The sequence below is a fragment of the Pinus tabuliformis genome, chromosome 6, assembly GCF_031772625.1.
Source record: "Pinus tabuliformis cultivar Carrire ecotype Pingquan chromosome 6, CPIR1, whole genome shotgun sequence".
Lineage (NCBI taxonomy): Eukaryota > Viridiplantae > Streptophyta > Pinopsida > Pinales > Pinaceae > Pinus > Pinus tabuliformis.
In genome coordinates, this window is record NC_142292.1 from 205653383 (window position 1) to 205667017 (window position 13635).

Consider the following 13635-nt stretch of genomic DNA (forward strand, 5'->3'; position numbering starts at 1 on the left):
AAGCCAATTGAGGTTTCTCTACAACAAGATATCTTCCACCACAGGTTAGTAAACCAATGCCTTGTGATGCCTTTTGGGTGATGGAGTTTAGAAGTTAATTTTGAATTTCTTTCCAATCTAAAAATGAAATATATTATGAAAAATGTAGATGAGCAAGTAAAAGACACTCTTATTTTGAGAAACAAACTATGAAAAGTACAATAGAAGACTATTGAGATCCCTTACCAAGTTTAGGGATGAAATACCTTGTTGAATGTCTTAGTATGTGGTTGAAAAAAAAATACTAAGTTTGTTGTCATGTTGCTTCAGACCTGTAGAACTATAGAAAAACATACAAACAAAAAAACAAACAAACAAACACACAAACACACAAACAAAAACCATAAAGCTAAACCCCGCTTTTGGGGCACCTACAAGCCTATGAATGCTTAAATAAAGTATTATTATTTGGTGTAAGTGTCAAGGATATGAAATATGAATAAAATGAATAGTCCAACACTTGAAAGTAATGAGTAGTTTAAAGATATTACAAAAAATGCACATGAGCAAGTAAAAACACTCTTATTTTGAAAAACAAACAATGAAAAGTACAATAGAAGACTATTGAGAGCCCTTACCAAGTTTAGGGATGAAATACAATGTTGAATGTCTTAGTATGTGGCTGAAAACAAATACCAAGTTGGTTGTCATGTTGCTTCAAACCTGTAAAATTATAGAAAAAAAAGCAAAATCCATGAAGCTAAACCCCACTTTTGGACCACCTACAAGCCTATGAATGCTTAATTAAAGTATTATTGAATGGTGGAAGTGCCAGTGATATGAAATATGAACAAAATGAACAGTCCAACACTTGAAAATAATGAGTAGTTTAAATATATTTAGATCTCGAAGATACTACTCGATATGAGAGGCCAAATCCCTTATAGGGTCAAAACTCATATTTTATTTTATACAAAAAATTAAGTTACGACCAACTAGAAATTGATTATTCACTTCTAGAATGCTCAACTATTGCACATAAGTAAAGAAACCTTGAAGGGTTGGAAGATACGTACCTTTAGGCATAAAACCCTTATGAGAGGGTTCACTTACCATGTATATTTGTGGCTATAAATTGAATTTGCAGACATGTGAAACCCTTGTACAACTCCTTGTATTGCGTAAAACTAGTCTTCCTGCACACAAAAAAAACAAATTATAGCTTCCCTATGCCAACTAGATAAAATGTAAGTGCAACCCAAGTGATGAAACCCACTGAAAAATATGAAATTAAGCTTAAGCTAGGGAAGCATTTTTGGATTTTTGTTTTTTGAATTTAAATGAATAGAATTTTGAGAAAATTTTTTAGATTTTTAAATGAATGGTGGTGAAGTGTAACTTACTTTTACCATGCTAATTACTTCTTCCAAAGTTAGATTATAATCACAGCCCTCTCTAAATCGATCATGTATTTTTGGACGAGGAAGTAAGTTTTGAGTCTAGGACTAGTCACCCTCACTCTTGTCTAAGGCAATTCATTGGTACCAAATTCAACTAGCAGCTATTTCCTCTTGATATGCCTTTGGCCAATGTATCAATTAAGGAATTATAAAATATATTGTCCCTTAAGGAGAAACTCCCAACAAGGCTAGTCTAAAGATTATGTTTTAATAACCCTAATCCAAGAAAGAGAAAGTGAGGCTTAGCATCCTAATCCTCTTCTTTTATGTGACTATGTAGCCCCTCAATGGATCAATCCACTAACTTTGTGCAATTTGGAAAAAACCAATAAAATGTATTATGAAAGCACAACATATAACAATAGCCAATAAGAAATATAAAAGAAAAATCAATCTACATGACAAGTTGTTTACATCAAATGAAGTGTTTTTTATATCATAATGGTCCCACATTTTCATAACAAATAAATGAGGTGATGGACTAACCTTATGTAAATTTATTTCTAATGGCTAGTTTGAAACGCTCCCATAAAAATAATGATTTGACTTGTCATCCATAACCCAAAGACCAAGCCATTAATTGACTTTACATTGCTTGAAACCCTCACAAGAGAGGTGATAAAATTATCCAAAGAGGGTGGCACCCTCAAAAACAGCTCCAATAAATCCTCAAATATTGCGTATTAAACTTTAAAAGATGCCTCAAATGAAGGCTCATGCCCAGACCACAAGTCTAGGTCCACCAAGTCAGAGACTTCCATGTACCACCCGACCATAGATTTGGTTGGACCAATTATTTATTTCATCCAATCACCCATGTGCCATATTCCAAGCATGAATGTGGGGCTCGCAAGAAAACAACCAGGGCTTCCTTAGGCTTTACCATGTATCCCGCCATTACTGGTCAAGGGATTTCTAAGCCCTAAACCCTCATCTATACAACTAGGCTTTACACAATCCCACCATTACCGGTCAAGGGATTCTTAGGCCCAAACAAAGAAACATACACCACCATGCTTTACTGCAATCCCGCCAAAACCGATCAAGGGATCGGTAGGCCCTAAACAAGCTTGGATGCCTCCAAATTTCTTCACCAATACCTTGAGGAATTTTCTCTTCTCCACCCTCAGGCTTTACCGTGTATCCCACCATTATCGATCAAGGGATTCCTAGGCCCTTGGGAATTTTATTGAGACCATCTTACTCGGTTCCAAAACTATCCAACAATCCAAATCTAAACCAAATGAAAGAACCTCATCGCACCATGGCTATCTATAAATGGAAAGGCAAGTTTGAAACCATTGTCACACCTAGAAAAACACATGCCAATGACAACAAGAGAACCAAATACACACATGCATGCTAAAACTAGCAAGGAAATCATACATGCAAATTGATACATGCAAGTAATCTCGTTGTAGTCACTTGATCCAACTCTTCCTTGCTTGATCTTTGCTTTCCTTTGCTTCTGTGATCACTTAGAGAAAACCCTGGCTACGGGTAAAACTCAAAGGTAACCTCTAACCAATCTTTTGGATTGAAAGCTACACCTTTCAATCTAAAGGGGATCCCTTCTATAACTTAGTCTAAATGATTGGTTATGTTTCAGCCTATTGACTAGATCTAATTGGATTTGAGAAATGTTGGTATGGAAAAGGACAGAAAAAACCATTGGGTATGGAGTCTGTTTGACAATAGGGTACTGCTTACAAGGTATATGAACAGAAAACAAAGGCAAGGTAGCAACAACTTTCTTAGACAATTTATCATTTAGCTGTGATATAAGCAAGTAGGGATAAATACCAAAAAATATAGCAAGTAATGAATTTTGTTTAAGATATCTAAGTGGAAAACATATAGTAGTTTGTCATTAGTAAAACTGAGCTAACAAATAGAGTTCAATTTCAATAACTTAATTTCCAAAATGTAGAAGACATATGGGAAAGATTATGAAACAAAAGAGATAACAATTACTAGAAGACATACCAGAAAACCATCACACAAGAATCTCTGAATTTCTGAACAAATAACACCGGTCACAATAGCTTATATTAATGTCAAACTATATACAAAATATATCAAAGTTTTGTAAAAAAATTCCAACCCTTTCTCATTCTTCAGAAACTGTCTTTATAGGAAAGACTGCAACTTACAACATGTTTCTAGCATATCTTAATTACAAAATCTAAAAATAACAATGTATTTTATCAAATACATGCATATGAAAAATCTTCCAAACCTATCTATATCTAGATATAACAATGTACTACAAATGAAGCTAGAAAATAGGTTCATAAATAGTGACTGATTTTTTACCTTCTTTGCTGGAATATCGTACACTATCATTCCTTAAAAAACATGGTTTGTTGAACGATTCCTCCTTTCGGGATTTCCATTTTGATATCGTTGATAGTCTCATTGCTATCTTTTTCAAACTGGAAAATATCAATTTCGCTGACGAGCCAACTATTAGTGCTTTTATCTATCTGCTTGTCAAAAATGCGATGACAATGAAACTTTCAGCGCCCTTTCAATTCTGCCGGTAAAAACGTTGATAAGTGGGTTTTCGGTCTATAGATCGAAATTTCATTTTGACAACGAGAGATCAAAACTGAAGAAACAAGCATCAACTTAGCTCAGGGTGCTAGTTGCCTCTAACAAAATATCCACATTGGCCATCCTTTGTCTTTTACTCCTCTGAGTCTCCATAATATCTCCCTGATTTGAATCTTTCACTTTCTTTGGCCTTTTTGAGCTGGTAGCCTTCTCCTTATTTATGATCATGTCCTTCAAAGGAGTCTTATCCACATCTATGACCTCCTTGGCTAGTTCAGGGTTATGCTTTAATTTTATGTTTAATCTTAGCTTGTTATAGGGCTTGGTGTGAGGTTTCTTCCCACCTTTAAACATTTCAGCTAAGGTGGGCTCCTTCTCAAATGAGGTATGTCCGACTTCAGGCTCAATTATTTTATCCTTAGCATTCTCAGTCAATTGACTCTCTGTTGGCAAGTCTTCAATAGGAGGATGGGCCTTTTGCATTTTCCTGAGCCTATCACTTTTCCTGGTGTAAACCTTAGGAAACTAAGGAACCATAGGAGGGGTTTTTTCAGTTTTTTTTTTTTTTATTCCTTGTCTGTACAAAGGAGGTCCTATGAGAGGAAGTTTTTTCTTCATGATTTTGTGTTTGGCTAATTTTCTTCTTACTACCCTTTTTCCTACCTCTCTTTGATTTTGCAAGTTGACACTGAAACCCTCCCCAAAACAAAAAGTGCTTCCAAGTTATCCCAACCCTCCTTAATTGACTTTCAATTAATAATTTTATCAGGCTCTTGTTGTATACGAAATGAGATGATGTATATGTCCTAGCTCAAACTTTCACAAACATGTGTTTTAAACTCTCCTGTAGAAAATAAGGGGTGTTAATCTTAATTGACCTGCAATATGAGCCAAGAATTTAAAGTTAAACAAGTTGACCCAGTTGTAGCGTCCCTCACAGGTGAAATAGGACTGGGTGATTCGAAGCAAACAATGTCATTCATCTTTTAACCACGATCTATGCACCCCTACTCTCTAGTTAGCTTCTTTAAATTCGTCTTTCAAAAATAAAGGCACATCGACTCCAACTAAGACATGGCTTCTGAAGGCTTTCTCCCCGTCTGTAGGAAAACCTCTAACCTCAGCTATTAATTCCTCTGTTACCTGAAAGGAAATTCCTCCTACGACCACCTCCTGACTGTCGAATCCTTTAGCAAATGATCTGGCAACTTCGTCATGGAAATCGTTACACCACCTGAAAAATTATACCCATCACACTGCTTGAAACTGTTGTCGGATATTTGGATATATCTCAAGCAAATCAGGAACCTTGGGTTTACTTTTGTTCAATTTCCCACTTCTTCCCATATTTTCCACTACTAAATGAGAACACAAGATCTGGGCTTGTGATTCGATCGCTTGATCTCTGGGGAAGACTAACAACTTACACTCATAAGGCGTAAGGAATAAAATCAATCAAGAGGTGGGTTAATGAATGTTACCGAATTGGGTAAAAACCACAAGACGTGGCAGAGTATATTATAATAACAAACTGACATAAAATCTATGAAAAATCTCACTAGTAATCATGAATCTTACCCATATTATCTCGCGACGGTGATAACCATCAATAGATCACGTGACCTCACTCAACCGAGTCATCAACGCATGTTTTCTAAATGATTGTTCTGTCGTTGACATGGATGGTGTAAATTTTGAATTTTCATCATTTGGCACTCATATCCTAATTGTCTATGCAATTTCCTGCTTCTATTTTCAAATTCATGATAACGCTGACAAACCCATTGTCAACGCATTTTTTAAACCTTGAAAACAACAATAACATTGATATTCACATTATCATCACTTTTTCATGTTTATTATAAGTTTATCATTGATAGTCCCGTTGTTAGCGTTTTTTCAAAAAATAAATTTACAGAGTAAAAAATGTGATAACAACTTCTATGTCCTTCCGTTGCCTTCCTTTCTCCAATGTTAGAGTGTTCCAAGAATTTCTAAGTGTGCAAGAGTATGGGAGAGAGAGAATGGAGAGAGATCTAACCCAAAACTCTCAAAATATTTTGAACTGATCCTCAAAATCCTTTTTATTAATGAGGTCTCTATTTTCTTCAATTTCCACTAATTTCCTTCACATGCAACATGTGACCTTTCAACTTCCTTTTCTCCTATTTTCCATTATTTTCATAACTAAAATGTCAATTAATAGCTATTTGCCTTTTCAAAGCCTTTTTCATTTCCTTTGCCAAATTCCTTAGCCATAATAAACGAAATGAACATCCACTAGGATGTTTTGCCCAACATTCAGCTTGAATTATGTGTGTTGTGACCTTGGTCTTATTTTTCCTTTATTAACTTGACCCGGGGTTGTTACATACCCCTCCCCCTTAGGGGAACACCATCCCTCAGTGTTATATGACACCTAGAACCAACAAGACTGCTGAAAAGCAAAACAATTGCCCATGGAGCTTTATAACTTAGCTTGATGCAATAATTACAATGATCAACCTGTTGAAAAGCAAACCAACATGACAAACATAACACCATGATACCCATACCAGAGCTTTATAACTGTTGTAGCGGCTACAACCACCCTCCAAAATTTTGCCTTAGCCCATTTTGGAGCCTCCCTACCAACCTTACACAACACCTTGCCTTTCTTCGTCAAGTCCTTAAGCTTCAAGTGCTTTCCTCACACAAAGGCAGCCTGTCGATCACAGTCAATCCATCCCCCACATAGGCTGCTCACCTGGACTTGGTCCATCTATAGGTTGAGAAGATTCCCCTTGAAAATTGCACATTTCTGGAGTGAAACCAGCCTTCCCTCTAGAAATTGCACAATCCCATCTAATTGCTTGTTGGGCTCTAGGATTGCGCAATCCTGCCAGCCAACCCTCCCAGCAGCAGGTTGTTCAGCCCAGGATTTGCACAAATCTGGGCAGCAATCAGCTACTCAGCCCAGAAATTGTGTAATCCCCTTGGGCAACCAACCCAACTCCCAACCAGAAATGCACAACTTTCTCCAGCAGTCGAGCAATCTCTTGCATGTGCAGCTGAGTTGACCAATTCCCTTCGGGACCGAGAAAAATAGACTTGCAAGCATAGGCTGCTTCTCCTAAGCCAGCATGCAAAGGCATCCCTTGTCTCAGGGATCTATGTTTAGCAGTTGGAGGTTACATGCAAGGAGCAATTCAAAAACCTCCCACCAAGTGTTGCTTCCCCTAGATTTGGGGCATGCAGGTCCACCAAGTGTTGCTTCCCCTAGATTTGGGGCATGCAGGTCACAACCTCGATGTTATCGAAACTCATCAATCGGACGCTACAGATCTCATTCCTCACATCAACCTTGTAGCTCTGACATCCTACATCACATCTAGGAGCAGTCAGCACATTCAGCTCAACTGTCTTGGGGTAAGCCCCCTTCCCATGCCTTGTGCTGCATTTCTGTCGCTTTTTGTGTTTTCACTTGTATGAGAAACGTTTGCTTGATTTCTTCGAGCGCTTGTTGTTGTTTACATGTATATTAGCTTGTCCTAGCTTTGTTTCAGTTTTTGTTTCTATCTTACTGTTGTTGCATGCATGAAATTATTTTGCATAGATGTTCGCCCAACCAGCGAACTACCTCACCCACATGCATGTTGATCTGTTTGTTGAATCTTTCATTCGTGTTTTTCATGCACTAGTAATCACTTCTACTATCACTTAGTGTCGCCATGCATTCATTGACTTACTTGCTTTCAATTGTCCGTCGGCGAGTTGGGCCAACCTTGGCCTGGGCTCTGCCTTCACCAAGGCTGCATTGCGCAATCTGGGAAAGGAAGGCTCACCTTCCTCTCCAGATTTGCGCATTCCTTTCCAGCACTAGTGTCCAGGACTGGTTTTATCATTTCTGGAGGACAGTGGCTGCTTGGCCCAAGAAATTGCGCAAATCTGTCCCTGGGCTAGCAGTCCTTCCCAGCTGGAATTGCGCAATCCTAGCAGTAAGCAGATAGACTAGACTATGCATTGTGCAGTTCCAGCAGTCAGCCAGTCTCCCAACAGCCCAGACTATGCCTTGTGCAGTCTTAGCAGTTGGTCTCCCGACCTCCCGGCCGAAATTGCAACCTTCATGATCATGCACCCAGGTATGTTGCAAGTCAGTTCTCATGTTCATTTTGGTTTTCATCTGACAGATTGCTTGCCTTGAATGTTGCCATGTCTCCAGGTATCACAGGTGTTCATCTGCCTCTCAGCAGTACAGGTACAATGGTTTCCAGGAGAGCAGAGACGAAGACACCATTCAGAGCACGCTTGGGGATGTAGTCGATCAAGTGTCTATGAGCTTGCCTACTCACAAAGACATCAAGTTGTTCATAGACAAGGACATCAAGCAACATCACAACGAGCAACATCATGAACAACAGTTGAAGGCAGCATACCGAATGCAGTAAACGCAACGAATGCAAGAGGAAGGTTGTTGACAACACAGAGGCGGAACAAGGTTGCAAGCTCAAGCAAGTCCATTGATGATGAAATAAACTTTGGAGACTTTGGCTATGAAGTGACGACACGACATGAAGATCACGCGAAAGCAGAAGATGGAACAAAGAAGGAGTTGTATGTGCTAAAGCAACAACTCAGGAAGAATATGAAGCTGCACAGACAGACGAATGATTTGCAACAAGAATAGGAACAACAGTGGGCACAACATGCACTCACGGATGAAACTGCACTCGTACAAGTTAAGGATCCATCCCAGCAGCTAACACGGAGCTGACATGGTGAGCAGTGTTGTTGATCGCATGCAAGGGATTCAGTAACATGCATGTCGTTGAGTGCACACATGAAATCCAACCCATTCAACACACTCACCAAGGTGATGACAAGAACCAAGTCGAATTGGGGTTGAACATGTACTTCTGCAAGTTGATGTGCATGACCACCAGTACACACTTGAAGATCAGCACAAACACTATGCATCAGTGTGTTGTCGGTTCAACCGTACCAAGAAAACCATGCACATGTTAGCAGACGAGTTAGATGAAGGGGCCGAACCAATGCACCGGTTGCAATGGAGGCAAGAGTTCGCTTCAACAAGATGTCACCATAAGGTGCATGCACACCATCATAGATGACCAAGCTCAACATCAACTCACCACCTTCACCATCACAAGCATGTCAAAGAGTTGGTCTCATCGCAACGGACCGAGTGCGAGTGATGTCTTGTAAGGCTTGCTCAAGCCATGTTTTCTCACATGAATACATGTGCATTGTAATGTTGAGTTGTGTCAAGTGTAAGTCAAGTGTCAATGGTTGGATGTAACAGTCATAGAGTAGGTGAAGAGTCATGAGGATAGTTGAACTGTCACAAAGGGGAATGTCAAGGCTCACCCCACCCTTTGCTATAAATAGTCACTCATAACTCATTGTATAGGATTTTGGTCATCCAAGCTTCTAATAAGACTATATTGAAGAAGGCTTGGACAATATTGTAATGCGCCTTGGCTTCTCCACTGAATAGAGCTAGTACATCTCTTTGGAGGAGCAGGCGGATGTGGTTGTAACGTTCCACTCTTGGGGCTAGCAGGCTTACATGGTGTATTGTATGATTGTGACTTACACTTCTTTATATAATAAGAGCCATCACATTTTCATGCATATGTTGTTATTGTAGTTGGACTGCTCTAGTTGCCTTAATGATATATGTTGTTTAACTTATGTACTTATGTATGAACTGATTTGTGTGCAACTATATGAATCTTGTTGTTAATGTGTTGCATATGTTGTTATTGTCGTCACCGTCCATGTAGACTGCTCTGCCGAACATCAGACAGACCTTTCACATGAACCTTGCTGTAACAACCGTCACACTCGTCTCGGACTAATCTGTAAGTGTTGTTCTTGTTATCTTACCTTGTATGATGTGACTGCCACATCCGAGTGGACTTCTCCGCTAGAAGATGTGCATGTCATTTTGTGTTGTGTGTTCCTAGCCGAGTTGAGACTGATCCCTTTCAACCTAGAACTCACCTTCACCTTATTCTCCCTTCGAAATGTTGGAACCTCTCATACACCTCCCTTGACTCACTACATCAGTCACACCCTTGCTACCGATAGAGTTATCTTACTTGCCTCTGTGCAACATCGCGGTCAAGGCATTACATTACGACCCACTGCTGGGACTCCTACACCAAATGGTCTGAGGTCTAATTGGGACTTCTTACCGAGGAGATCCCCTTGCATGTTGGCGGGTCTAGCATCGTCAGCAATAACATAACTCGTTGTGGTATTTACAATAACAACCATACATAAATATGTACATATACCAAAACTCATTTGCCTTCACCGACAAATAATGAAGGATACATAGCTTGCATCTTATCAGCCATCTCCCATGTAGCTTCAACAGGCCCAAAGTGCTTCCACTGCACTTTAACTTGCCTGATTCAGAGCATGACTTGTTTCCACTTCAAAATGCACTGAGGTTCTGACTATAATTCTGCTTCTAGCTCCACCTGCAATATAGAGCAATCAATCACATGATCAACATCCTTTACATATATTTTAAGAAGTGAACATAGAAAACATCATGGACTTTCACTGTCGAAGGCAGTGCAAGTTTGTAGGCCACTAGTTTGATCCTCTTAAGGATCTCGAAAGGTTCGCAATATTGAGGTGCCAACATCACACATGACCCAATCCTTAAGGAGCTCTTCTTGGGCTTGACGCACAAGTACACATGTTCCCCAACCTCAAATTCCTTAAATTCCCTGTGCTAGTCTGCATAACTTTTCTGCATGTCCTGTGTTTCCTTTAGATTTTGCTTGATAACCTACATTTTTTGTTCCATGTCTGCCAACATATCTGGTCCTATTAACACCCTATTCACTGGATCACTCCAACTGATGGGAGTATTACAACTTTGCCCATAAAGTGGTTCAAACATACTCATATGCAATGACCCCTGATACCCTTTGTTGTAAGCAAACTATACCAATGGAAGGTACTCTTCCCACTTAATGCATAACATACATTCTCAACATGTCTTCCAAAATCCTATTGGCCCTCTCATTTTGTGCATCTTTCTACGGATGATAAGTTGTACTGAAGTCCAAATCTATATCCAAACATGCAAATAATTCCTTCCAAAACCTAGAAGTGAACTTAGCATATTTGTCTGACACAATCTTCTTCAGAACACCATTCAACCTCACTATATCCCTTATGAAGACTTGTGCTACATCACTAGGTGAATAAGTTGACTTAACCGCTATGAATTGAGCTACCATAGTCAACTTTTCAACCACAACCATGATCGAACCATGTTGTCTAGATGTCCTCAACAAACCTGTAATGAAATCCATGGAAATGACCTCCCATTTCCACTCTGAAATTGGAATCAGCTATAGTAAACCATCTGAATGCCTGAAATTTGATTTTACATATTGACAATCCAAACATTTAGCCACAAAATCCGCCACTTCGTTCTTCAGATTCGGCCAATAGTATAACTTATCCACCATTGTTAATATCTTTTGATATCCTAGATGACTTGAATATGGCTTGACATGAAATTCTCGCAGGATAAGCTTCCTGAGTTCACTGTTGTCTGGCACATAGATCTTGTCCCTAAATCTGACCAAACCATCTGCTATGAGACGATAGTCCATGTCCTGATCACTTGTACCCTGCTTCTGTAACATGTGCCTAAGCTCCCTATACATGTCATCCTATTGTCTTTCCCGTAAGATCTGATCATGTAATTATGTCCCATATGAACTCATAGTTGCTATGTGATTTACCTATACTCTTATGCTAAGAGCATCTGCAACCCTGTTCTCTTTTCCTTTAATGTACCTGATCTCAAAGTCAAACTCACTGATCGTGGCCAACCACCTACCTTGCTTGGCATTCAGATTCGGTTGGTCAAATAAATATCTCAGCCCACTGTGATCACTCATCAGAATGAACCTCTGCTAAGAAGATAGTGCTTCCACATCTTCAATGCATGTATGATCGCTACCAACTCAAGATCATGCGTCACATAGTTTTTCTCGTGCTCATTTAGTTTCCTTGATTCATAGCATATCACGTGTCCCTCCTACATCAAGACTCCACCAATTCCTCTCTCGCAAGCATCTGTACACACCACAAACTCTTTATCTAGATATGCAATCTTGAGAACTGGATCATTTGTCAACAATTGCTTCAACTGCTCAAAACTTGTTGCACACTCCTCTGTCTGTTCAAATTTCTTTCCTTTCCTCTATAATGATGTGATAAGATAGGCAATCCGTGTGAAGTTTTTGAGAAACCTCCTATAGTAACCCGCTAGCTCCATGAATGATCTGAACTCATCCAAATTCCTAGGATCTACCCATTCCATGATGGATCTTATCATTTCCGAATACACTGCTATTCCTTCCTTGGAAACCACATGTCCCAAGCAATGTACCTATGTTTGAAAGAAACTGTATTTACTAAGCTTGGCATACAATTGATTCTCTCTTAGCAATCTCAATGCTACTACTAAGTGTTCAACATGCTCTTCCTCATTCTTAGAATATCAATATATGATCAATGAATACAATAAAAAACCTATCTAGATAAGGACGCAACACATTATTCATCAAGCACATGGAAGTAGTTGGAGCAATAGTCAAACCAAACGAAACTACAAAAAATCATAATGTCCATACTTGTTTCGGAAAGTAGTCTTGTAGATGTACTCTTCTTTAATGCGTACCTGATGATACCCTGATCTCAAATCAATCTTTAAAAACATCGTTGCTCCCTTCAACTGGTCAAACAAGTCATCAATCCTCAAAAATGGATACATGTTCTTGATGGTTACCTTGTTCAACTGCTTGTAATCAATGCACAATCTAAGAGTACCATCCTTCTTCTTCACAAACAACATTGGTGCACCCCACGACGATACACTTGGCATAACATATCCCTTTTCAAGCATTTCCTTCAACTAAAACTTCAATTCCAATAACTCTAGAGCGCTAATCCTGTACAGTGCCTTTGTTGTTAGTGTTGCTCCTAGTACCCACTCAATAGAAAATCCCACTTCCCTGTGAGGCAACAACTTTGAAATCTCTACTAGGAATACATCCTGAAACTACTGCAAGACATGATACTTATTCAAGACTTTCGCATCATCAACATCATTACCTTTATCACTGAAAATATGTACTGGAAATAACACACACGCTATCCTGTGACTACGCTACGCCTGCATTTTTGTAACCATTCTAACTGATGTAGCCTTCTTCTTACCCTACAAGATTCTTTGTTCTCCATTATCATTCAGACACTCAATAACATTGTCATAACAATCTACTTTGGTCTTGTGAAGATACAACCAATCCATACCCAAAAGCCTATTGTATGATCCAAATGGAAGTACATTTGGATGTGTTGTAGAAATTCCCACTATAGATCAACAGATTATGCAATATACTAAAGCAAAATACAAGATCTACTTCTACAACAAACTTTGAATAAGCTTAATCGAATTAAGCAAGATCAATGAGAACACTTATAACTGAGAATGAGAAATCAATCACACATAACACGGAAGAAATAACCTGGGGAAAGCCTCAGCCTAAAACCCTAACTCTGTATTATCATACAAGTGGAAAATAGTCACAGAATT